General features: G+C 35.8%; 1 pseudogene; it reads left to right on the forward strand.

Annotated features, from left to right (window-relative positions):
• The first annotated feature begins 8319 nt into the window (after nt 1–8319).
• On the forward strand, nt 8320–10411 carry LOC121809101 (annotated as a pseudogene).
• Nucleotides 10412–12079: the final 1668 nt, after the last annotated feature.

The raw sequence follows: 12079 nt of genomic DNA on the forward strand, positions 1-12079 counted from the left end.
ATCTTTTGATGAATTGTACGATGGGGTGCAGTAGGAAATTGAACAAGACCAACTGAATCAAATATCAAATGAAGTGGATAAGTACCTAGCTGGTGAGATGGAGAAGAGGTCTAATCCTAATTTTGATCTTTTGGAATGGTGGAAATTAAATGCATCTAGGTATCCAATCCTTTCACTAATTGCGAAGGATATCTTTGCAATTCCAAGCTCAACGGTCGCAAGTTAGTCGGCTTTTAGCTTAGGTAAAAGGGTTGTGGATCCTTTTAGAACGTGTTTGAGTCCAAAAATGGTGGAGGCATTGGTGTGCACTAATGATTGGCTTAGAGCTGAAAATTTCGGCTTATATAAGGATCCTACTGATGATGACCTTGAATTTTATAGAGAAATTGAACAAATTGAAAAGAGTATGTTGCTTTACTCTTTAGTATAAATTATTATATTTATATCCTTATAGATGTTAATTATTCTTTTGTGATTCTTTTGTAGATCCAAACATGAGCCAAGATGCTTTTAAAGCAATACCTTCTACTTGAGCTAATCATTTACACTTATGGTTTGCCAAGGTATGTCATGGCAAAACTTTTATTTCTTCATTGGTGTATATTAATCTGTTATAAAATTTGCTTTGCATGTAATTGTTTATCAATTTGTGAGCTTTGAATCATATAGTTGTAATTTGTGTATGTACTACTACCAATTTCTGATTGAAATAGTGGTACTATACTTGGAGAACTAGTATGGTTTTATTGCTGTCTAGGAACAGATATTCAAATTAATTTTAGATGTAACTGGAAAAATATAGCACATGCACGTAATAAGTAATTATACAACTAAAACAATTATGACAGAGTATATTCAATATCTAATCAAACAGATGTCTTTCAAGTTTTTTTGTTAGGTAGTAGTATTTGTTAATTGTTTAGATATTATAGTTTGTTAGTAGTCTTTTACTGTTATGTTTTAGATTATTATATTTATTAGTTGTTATAAATAGGGCTTTTATATTCGGTAGAAGAACTATTCAGAATTACATATGTTCAGTATCTAACCAATACCACGGCTAATGTTTCCCCTTCTTTGTCATCTCAGGTGTTGATGATGATTGATGTCATCTCAGCTCGCTCCCCGTCGGCTCTGCCCTGCTCCTCCCCGTGTCGGTTCTTTGGATTAGTGACATCTTTTTTGAAGTTGAATGGATTTTGAATGTCATGAACTATGTTTGCTTTGTGATAGATTTTTATCACTTTGAATATTTCCTAGATGTTTAAAATGATATTTTTGCTATTTAATACATGAATATTAGGTTTTGACATGCGGTATTCGGTATACCGTACCGTGATTTCGGCATACCGCATATTGCGGTATACCGAAATCACGGTACGGTATACCGAAATGTCGGTAAGGTAACGATATCTAAATTTTGGTTATGCCGACTTTTCGGTATAGCGGGTATGCGGTATACCGAAAAAAGCGGTACGGTAAAGGTAAGATTTTTGGTCATACCTCACTTTTCGGTACGGTATGCGGTATGACAATTTCGGCACGGTATACCGTACCGTTCCAACCCTAGAATTACCATATGTTTCCTTTGAGAATCAAATCATCATTTGCCACAGCAGGTAGCAAGGAAATAGAGAAAGAATGTCAGAGATTTAATAAAATTGGAATACCATACAATTCAAAATGAGAATCATTAAACAAAAATCCATTTTAAAGAAAAAATTGTTTAGTTAATATGAAGCTGATTAAGATCACGTAACACCAAGAAATTTCTCTGGCTGATATGAGAAATCTACTTCCCTGCAAAAATTATCCACAATCAACTTCAACTTACCAGTTAACCCGTAATGATTTTGACTTGGTACTAATGTAAAACAGCACTCAGCATTCACATTCAAGATATTTCGACATACAAAAGTGTCATTGCATCATATGTATATCATGTGTTTTAGTGAGTCAAATTCGCAAGCAAGGTCTCTTTATTCCATCTATTTTTCATGATGAAAAACAAACTACTTTATCACTACAAAATTCCACGCAAGAGCAGGACAAAAATTTTCATCCGCTAAGGAAACGTTTCAATTTTAATGGGACAATTCAAAAAGGAAAATGTTTCATTTTTAATGGGACAGAGGAAGTATCTATTAACGAAGCGCATCAGAAAAAGAAGAGATTTAGGAAAAGAATTGTAAGGGGAAAAGAGGATATACACATATAGGCAATAGCAAACAGTTCTTCCATATCAGGGGAATGGAAGAACATTATGTGTTTCGTAGGGGTTTTATCAACCCAATCAGATGACATATAGCCTCATCCAGCTAGATTGTAATAGTGAGTTATTTTTTGACCCACAGAGAATCAACTAAAACAATAACCAAATAACCTGCCTCTAGCATCAACCAGTGTTCTCCTTTTAGCAATTCATTATGCGCATGCTTAAAAGTCTGAAAATAGAAATTCACATATTTGGTCAACCTAAACTGAAATAAAGCATCCCATTAGTATTTGCTGCCCTTTGACGTGAGCCTTATTCAGAAGGATGTTTCAAATACCACTATAGATGCTATGAAGAGAACGATATCGGGCATGCTGGGTTTACTGCCATCAGAACAATTTCAAGTGATGATTGATGCTTTGTGGGAATCTCTTTCCAAGCTGTTGATATCTTCAATGATGACAAGGTATGCTTACTCTTGTTGATGTTATATTGATCAGCTTATTGTCTACAAAATTGAACACCTTATACATGTGGAATGCGGTAAAAATGCTTCAAAATGCAGTTTGCCTACTTAACACTGATGATACAATGAGGAATAATGAACCTAGTATCCTGTTTCTTGACACTCTCTTTGTGTTATGCCAAGGTATAGTGCTTTATCCATATAGTTTCTGTGACTCCAAATTTGCATTATTCATATCGAGTACATTATTCATGCAATTTATGAAACTGCTTAGTCCTTAACTTTGTGGCATATTTTAATAAAAACATGAAGCAGGCAAGCTATATGTTTGAGTAACTAAACAGTAAACACTCAAATTGAATAAATTATGTTTACAGAACATATTTTTTTAATTAAAAAAATGGCTTTATCTATAGTATCTAAAACATCATTTATGGACTGGCTTATGTTTCATTTTAAGAGAATGTATAGATTGATTGCTGAAATTTCTCTTGCTAAGGTAGCTGCCGTTGCCTGTATAAATAGGTGATGCTTCTAGTTGTTACCTATTTATCTCTTGTTTCATGCAGGTACACTCTTCGAAATGCTGAATATAGGCTCAGCCTTGAGAGGAATCTTGAGATATATGAAGGAAATACCTATAACTTGAAAAATGAAGATTTGCAACATGAAGCTGAGGAGGCACTGAACGAAGAGGGAAAGTGTGGAAAAAACACCCAAGAGAGATTGTCACCATCTGATGCATTTGAAGAGTGGACATGTAACATACCGGGTTTTGGTGAAATGACTCCTGAATCATTTTTGGTGAAATCACTGCCATCACATGAAACCCTAGTTTCACGCACAACCTTGATTTCCCCCAACACTGCTATTTTGCCCCCAGTTCCTGTATTGCTGCCATGCCATAACATGCTCCACCACTGCGCACTGCAGAAGAAACCCTAGTTTCACGGACCACTCATACCCCGACCCGTGCTCCCCGTCACGAGTCACGACCTCATGTGCTCAATCTCACCTGGTCCGCTGCCCCTCTGCTCCTGTGCGTGTGTATCCAATCGGACCCTACTGCACAATGTGGCTCTGCCCAACAGAGTTTTGATGCCAACTGCCAAGTTTCGCTTTCTGTAGGATGTGGTTGTAATTGCTTTGCACCTTGCTAGTGTTGACTTGTGGGTGCAACACTTTTCCCACTTGATGACAAAATTTGGGAGCTTACTGACAGTTGAGATATGTCAGTTGGAACAATTTCAGACCTTATTATACTGTTTAGATGGCAAGGCAATTGATTGCTGCACTCTAGTAATTGTTAGTTTCATTAATTAGGTATCTCTTCATTTATTGTTGAGTCGTATTTTATTACTTGGGTCTCTAATTATTATGTTTATTTTCAAATGTTAAGTTGTTAGTTTATACTATTATTGTTGCGTCAAGCCCATAAGTATATGGGTCTATCTTTAGGGTTTAGGCTTTAGATTTAGTTACTTCACTTTCTCATCTATAGCTATTGTTTCCTACATTTCATCATTTATAAACATCATTTGGAGTTTAGTAAATAGGTTGCGACATTTTTTTTATTTTTTTTCTTCTTCTGTCCTTTCGTTGGTTTTATCATCTCAACCGTCTTTGCTCTACCATTGAACCTTTTGTTTTGTTCATATTAAACCCTTTGAATGTCCATGACAGGAACATCGAATATTTCAGGTTGTAATTATTCATTTCGCCTCTTTTTTCCTTCTTTGAGTAAAGAATTAGAGGTAGAATACCATGCCACGTCCAGCCTCTGACATGAATACATTGTGGTATACTAGGATCTAATTACTAATATAATACTCCCTCCGTCCACAAAAAATAGGCAAGGTTATGAATGACATGGGTTTTAATGTATAATTGGTAAAGTAAGAGAGAGATAGGAAAAAGTAAGAGAGAGGGAGGGAAAAGGTAGCGGAATGGGTGTTAGTGGATTGTGAGGTCCACATTTAGAATGATGTGTAGTTAGTTATGGTTGAAAACTTTCTATTTCTAGGCTTAGTCTAATTTTGGTGGACACTCCAAAATAGTAAAACTAGTCTATTTTTTTGTGGACGGAGGGAGAAATATATACATATCTTTGTCTATTGTTTATGTGATAACTTGGTAGATATATCGAATCATGTTGTCCTTGCTTCTGGTATTCGAAAGTTATCTCCTGCATTATTCATTAAGATACAATGACATATGTATTTGAATTATTTTAGTCTTATCATTGTTTCCATTATGTTTGTGGGTTATAAAATTGATAGTTTTGGTTTGCTTTATGTGTTTTGATGGATTTTTGTTGATTGAAGATTTTGAGGCCTATTCTTGTTTTCTGAAATTTTATTTAATATTTCACCATTCTCAGGAGCTCCATGAAGTCAAGAGGAAAAGTGCAGCTCTTCAGATGCAGCAGTTTGTTGGGGAAGAAAAAAAATGATTTGTTGGATTATTTAAGATCATTGCAGCCTGAGAAGGTGAGGCTTCCATTATTCCATATACTCACTAACAACTGTTAACTAGTATGACCTAGTACATGTTGTGCTTTGATTACTTTGGAAGGATAGTGAATTAAATTAGCTTTCTATTTAGTCATATGTTGCATATCAATGGTTGTCACAGCTTTAATATCTCCAGCCAGCAACTAATTCCACCTCATTGAAGGCTTTATAGTTTCTATCACTTTTCAACCTTTTTTTGTTGGCTAGGAGTTCATTTATGCTTCCAATGCATGTATTTTCTTTTATGTATCAAAATCAAATGTATTTATGCCTTCCAACTTGATCATTAGTGTCTTTTTAGAGAGACAAATAATCTTGGGAGAGATAAGTACATTTTAGAGATCTTCTAATGTAAATTTCTTGTTTGCTTACATAACATTGTCAAAAAGCTATATATCCCCCACTTTTTAAATAGAAGAAAGACAGGCTTCATAAAGTAGGATCATGGTTGCTTTCCTTCGACTCATTCATCATTCTTTTTCCTTTTCTTCTCTTGATGTTACATGTGCTCGCCCCATCTTGGTAATGAACAGGTAGCAGAGTTATCAGAACCAACATCGCCTGAACTAAAAGATACAATGCATTCAGGATGTATAGGTTGCACTTAGTTTGTTATCATTTATTTACATGAATGGGTTGGGTTCTTTGCAATATACAGCCCGCGTACTATTTCAAGTAGAAGATTGGGAGAGCTTTTCAGCCATGATTTCACTCCTAACCGTTTCTCAAATCAAAAGTTATGAATCTTAGTAATTGGAAATATGATAGACCTGAACAAGAGATGGTGTTTGTTTGTGGGAAATAACAATAGGAATGTGATGCGTGTGTTTAGGTGCATGCTGCTGGGACATTACTTGAGGGGCTTAGAATACCGACTCCAACTTATGGAGCTCCTTTCATTACCAACCGACACTTCCAGTGGCCAAGATGTCAACAGTTTTTAGCCGTCCCATCTTTCGAGATGCCTACAAATCAGCAAGTGATCTCCGGTGGAAACCCTTGTCGGTCAAAAAAAGATATCAGCAATTGTCTTTAACATTTTCCTCACATGTCTCTGTATATGTCATTATGTAAATCATCTTCTTCTGTATCTAAACCTTGGGTGGATTCAACATCTCAATTCTCAAGTGTAAAAGACTGATAATAATATCAAAGTTGGGGTTTTGTTTACTTATAAATCTGACCTATTTGCAACTTCTAGCTGTAGAATCTCCAACCCTTAATTTTCGCAAGTTAAAAAAGTGTCGATTTTGTAACTAATGAAACTATGATGCGCTTATAATGCAGACCTTCCGAACCAGTAGCATAAAATCTCTATGAATCCGCTTATGGTAAGTGTAAATATGGAACTATGAATTTGCTTATCATACATGGGAATTTAAAATTTGTACATATTTCTTCAACACCAAAATCACGAATTCATTCAATAAAATAATGAATCAGTCCATCACTCCTAGATCTTTACCGTATCATCTAAGCGTTGAAAATCGTTCTTGATTTTTATTTTTAAATGATTTACTATTATTTAGCCGATTTATATATACTGGAGTATATTGAGAGATAGTTTTGGAAAAAAAAAGCGATATCTTATATCATAACTAGGTTATATGAGTCCATCAATCCTAATGCGACAGATCTTTACAAAAAAATATTATACAGCAAGGCTAGATGGAATATTCGACGATATTGTAATTGCATTTTTATAATGAATACAATGTTGTAGTCTTGTAGATATATTGTATACATTGCTTCAATTACCTTATTTATTTTCTTTTTCCTACTTTAACAATTTTTGTGTTAAAAAAACTTGTGACATACCCTGATACCCAACATCTATGTTTTTCTGAACGTGTGACATATAATATCTCTTTATTAATTTTCAAAATGGCAAAACAAATCATAATTTAATCAAATTTTAGTTTTGGAAGTAATTGGCTCTTTTTATTAAGCTTGAACTTTCTAGGCTTAGAGCATCACCAATGGGGCGCCCTAAGGTGCGCCCTAAGGCTTGCCCTATGGCGCGCCACGTCATCGGTTTTATCCTCCTTCCCCTTCACCTGCAGTGGGGCGCCCTAAGGCCCGCCCTATGTTTCGCCCTATGCATTTTATTTTATTTGAATATTTAAATAACAAAAAATTGGGAAAAACTTCATTTCATTTATAAAAATTAATACACTACAATACGAATTAAAAATTAATATATTTATAAAAATTAATACATTTATAAAAATTAATACATTTATAAAAAAACCTTCATTTCAATCACACAACATAATCATCTTAATAACTCAAAGAAGCAAATTATCGTTTCACCGAATTCTACTTTTTAATCATAAATTATCATTTTTTGTCACATTATCATCTTAATAAATGTATAAAATAATTTAGTTTTCAAGATATCTCAACTAGTGCTTGTAGTCCAATGGTTAGGATTATTGCCTTCCAAGCAATAGACCCAGGTTCGAATTCCGGCAAACGCATTTTTTAAGTAAAATGTGTGCCATCGGGCGCGCCCATCTTCCGCGTAGGCCGCAATGGCGCGGACGATGGGCATCGTCCGCCCTATCCTCCGCCCCCGAAGTATAGGCCGCGACGATCGTCCGCGGCCTATGGCACGCACCTGCAATGGGTGCGGACGATAGATGGCGCGGCGATGCGTGCCATCGTCCGCCCATTGCGGAGCACCTGCAATGGGTGCGGACGATGGATGGCGCGGCGATGCGTGCCATCGTCCGCCCATTGCGGATGCTCTTATACCATAATTAAGTTTTTATGAGCAAATTAATTGAAGTTTTTCGAATATATTAGTACTCTATTGTTAGAGCATTTCTAAGGGAAAAAAGTATATTGAAAAGGTATATTTCTCATTTATCTGATATTATACCTTCTTAAAAAGTAATAAACTCCAAGGAAAGAAGATAAACTAAAAAGCCAAACAAAAATAACTAACATTTTACCTTTTCTCAAAATGAAAGAAGGTATAATACCTCTTTAAATATCCTTTCCAATTGAAGTATAAAATTTTATGAAAAAAAATAAATATGATAGTTATTTCTCTTTACCTCTCTATTTATTCTCTCTTTTAAATCAATAATGAAAGATATTATCCCATACTAGCCCCGATCATGCTTTGCCTCACGCGCCGTCGTTCACTCTGCACTGCACGCTTGATTCTGATCCATCATCCTCGACTCAGTCACTCCGCATCTTCAAATAACCCCACAAGCGACCTCTCCCGCCTGCTGCACGGCCCCGTCCCACGCGCTCACCTTCTCCAAGTTCACGCTCGCGTCTTCCTCCTCCACGCACACCAGAACGACCTCATCGCCACTCGTCTCATCGGCCGCTACCCCTCCGATTCCGCCCTCAAAGTCTTCCATCATCTGCGGAACCCTAATATCTTCCCTTTCAACGCTATCATCAGAGTGCTAGCCGAGGAGGGTTTTTCCTCCAACGCTTTTGTTATTTATAAACAGCTGAAATTCCGCCCAATGATTTGACATTTTCATTTCTATTCAAGGCGTGCTCTAGAGGCGCTATCGGTGGGGATACTGTTAAGCTAGTTCATGCTGATGTCTTCAAATATGGCGTCGTCTGTGACCCTTTAATCTGCAATGGACTGCTGATGGTTTATGCCAAGGCGGTGAAGGATTTGAGCTCTGCTCGCAAACTGTTCGATGAAATGCCTGACAGAAATTTGGTTTCTTGTTGGACTTCTTTGATTTCTGGGTATGCTAAGATTGGGTTGGCTGGTGATGCCTTGGAGCTTTTTGTGATTATGCTCAAGGAGAATTTGTGCCCTGAAAGTGATACTATGGTTAGTGTATTATCTGCGTGTTCTAGCTTGACTGCTCATCAAGTTGAGAAATGGGTGAATTCATTGACACAGTTAGTAAAGAGTGCAGCTTGCAGTGATTTAGCGTGCGATTATGTGAATACTGCGCTCGTTTATTTGTATGGTAAATGCGGAGATGTGGAAAATAGTAGAAATTCGTTTGATGAGATATCTGATGATGGAAAAAAGAGTGTTCTTTGCTGGAATTCTATCGTAGGTGCTTATGTTCAAAATGGTTGTGCATTGGAGGCTTTGGATGTTTTCAAATCAATGATGGAGGACTATAACCGTCGTCCAAACCATGTAACCATGGTTAATGTGCTGTCTGCGTGTGCTGAGGTCGGTGATTTGGATCTTGGCTCGTGGGTTCATGAGTACTTGAGGAGTGGAGGGCAGAAGGGTGTGCTATCATCAAATGTCAATCTTGCTACTGCATTGATTGATATGTATTCAAAATGTGGGGATTTGGACGGGGCTAGGGGGGTGTTTGAGCAGATGAGCAAGAAGGACGTGGTCTCGTTCAACGCCATGATCATTGGCCTTGCTGTCAATGGCAAGGGTAATGAAGCTCTAAGGCTTTACTCTGAGATGCAAGAGCTTTCTCTGCATCCTGATTCTGGAACTCTACTTGGAGTGTTGTGTGCGTGTAGCCACTCTGGTCTGTTAGATAAAGGGCGTGAAATTTTTGAAGGGATGCTCCGGAGCAATTCAGTTGTCCCTAAATTGGAGCACTATGCTTGTTGTGTGGATCTCTTGGCCCGGTCTGGTCTCATCGATGAAGCACTTGGTGTGGTCGCCTCCATGCCTTTCGAACCTAACAACTTTGTGTGGGGCGCACTGCTTGCTGGCTGTGTGCTCCACAATAGGTTGGAGCTGGTTCAGGCTCTCTCCACCGATCTTGTCAAGGTCGATCCCATGAATTCTGCTGGTTACATTATGCTGTCCAACTCGTTTGCCTCAGATTGTCAATGGCGTCGTGTCATGAAAACTAGAGGGGTTATGAGGGAGAAGGGGGTAGCCAAGCAGCCGGGGTGTAGTTGGATCAAGATTGGTGGCATTGTGCACGAGTTTGTCGCTGGATCTGCTTCGTGTCGTGAGTTTGAAAGTGTTTGTAAAGTGTTGGAATCATTATTGAAAGAAATGAGACTAGTTGGTTCCTAGTCTTTGCCCTTTTTCCTAGTATTTGGTGAAGCTTTAGGGTTTAGGGTTTTTAGGGTTCGAATTGTCTGGAGATCGGAGCATGTGGTGATTTGAGATACCTTTAGCTCTCACATCATGTCAGATAGGCTAATGTGTTCATAGGCTGCCTCAGAAATAGTATAAAATTCAAAAACACATTATGCAGCAAGTTTGATTGCTGCATTATGGTATGGAATTTTCACACAAACAGTATTATTTTGACACTAACAAATTTATTTTATTGATAATTTTAGGTATTAGTGTCAATTTGAAGTCATTTGCTAATAAAAAAAATTAGATGAATTTTAATATTTATGCACCTCCGGCCAAAAAACTTTTCTTTTAACCTAAAACGTATGAAATTGTTGGAATAGTAAATAAACTCGATTTTGTAATGAAAATAATAGATACTCCCTCTGTCCCACTTCAAGAGTCCCGATTAACCATTTTTGCGTGTTTTACTTTAGGAGGCCCAAGTTGGAATATTCCATATATGGTAATAGGCTCCACATTCCATTAACCTTTTTTCAGTCTCATTTTATTATAAAACTAATATATAAAAGTAAGCCCACATTTCACTATCTCTTTTCATCAACGGATAGAATTCTTTAGAATATAGGTATTATCTAAAAATATCTAGATTTTTATTAGAAAAAAATAAATCTAGATATTTAGAATAATGCACCATTTTTGTTTGAGGATAGAGAGTTCTTAGTTCCACATCTTTTTAAGCATTTCCTATATATTTTCTCAATTGTCCTCTTAAATATTTCCTCCAAACAAATATACTCCCGCAACTTATACTATCTTAGGGGTGTGATCAATTGCTAACTCTATCTTTAATTGCTAACTACAACTAATTTAAGAGCATAAGATTTTTAGAAATCTAGTGGTCTATAAATTGTCATGTGTAATTTTATTTTATTATTATTTAAATTTAAAAAGATAAGAAAATAACATGTGTAATTTCATTTTATTATTATTTAAATTTAAAAAGATAAGAAAATACCAAAATTAGAGTTTTGAATCACATTGTCAATGTAGTGTACTAAATATATCACTATGATTCCTTAAATGTGTAACATAATTTAATATTGACATTATATATGCATTATATATTGACATATTATGATAGTTATGATGACATTCAAGTGTACTTGAACAATACGAAAATTAAAGTTTTTTTTAAATTTCGATATCGGAACATATGCAAGTGAGATCTCGTTAAAATATTTATAAAATTATCTTTAATTTGATATATGTTGTGTAAAAAAATAATTTAAAATGAGATAGCTATAATCATTTAAAGTTTTGAAAGTTAGGTATAACTACCTTTTTAGAGCATCCACATCCGTGCTCTTGCCAACGAGCATGGACGTGGGCCCGGCCCCACTTTTACTCCCTGCTCTTAGGCAAGAGCACAACACCCACATCCGTGCTCTTCCGCAAGGACGAGCACAAGGGCCCCATCATTTCATTATTCAAATTAAATAAAAAACATTTTCACAAAATTAAAATTCATTAAAAATAACTGAAATAATATTACAAATTATAAAAAAATTAAAAATTACATAATTAAAATCCTAGAAAATAAAAAGTACATAATTAAAGTCTTAAAAATTAAAAATTACATAATTTAAATCCTAAAAATTAAAAATTACATAATTAAATTCATAAAATTTAAAAACCCACTACTCGTGGCCGAATGTCGCCCAAATGGATGATGAATGTGTGTATTTATATATGATTTTGGGATTAATTTTTTTAAAAAAAAATCAAAATTTTTTTCAAAAAATGGTAATAAAATCTGTACATTTTTTGGAATCCGATTTTTTTAAAAAAAAAAGAAAAAGAAAATGCCAATGGTCAAT

The sequence above is a fragment of the Salvia splendens genome, chromosome 6 (genome assembly GCF_004379255.2).
Source record: "Salvia splendens isolate huo1 chromosome 6, SspV2, whole genome shotgun sequence".
Lineage (NCBI taxonomy): Eukaryota > Viridiplantae > Streptophyta > Magnoliopsida > Lamiales > Lamiaceae > Salvia > Salvia splendens.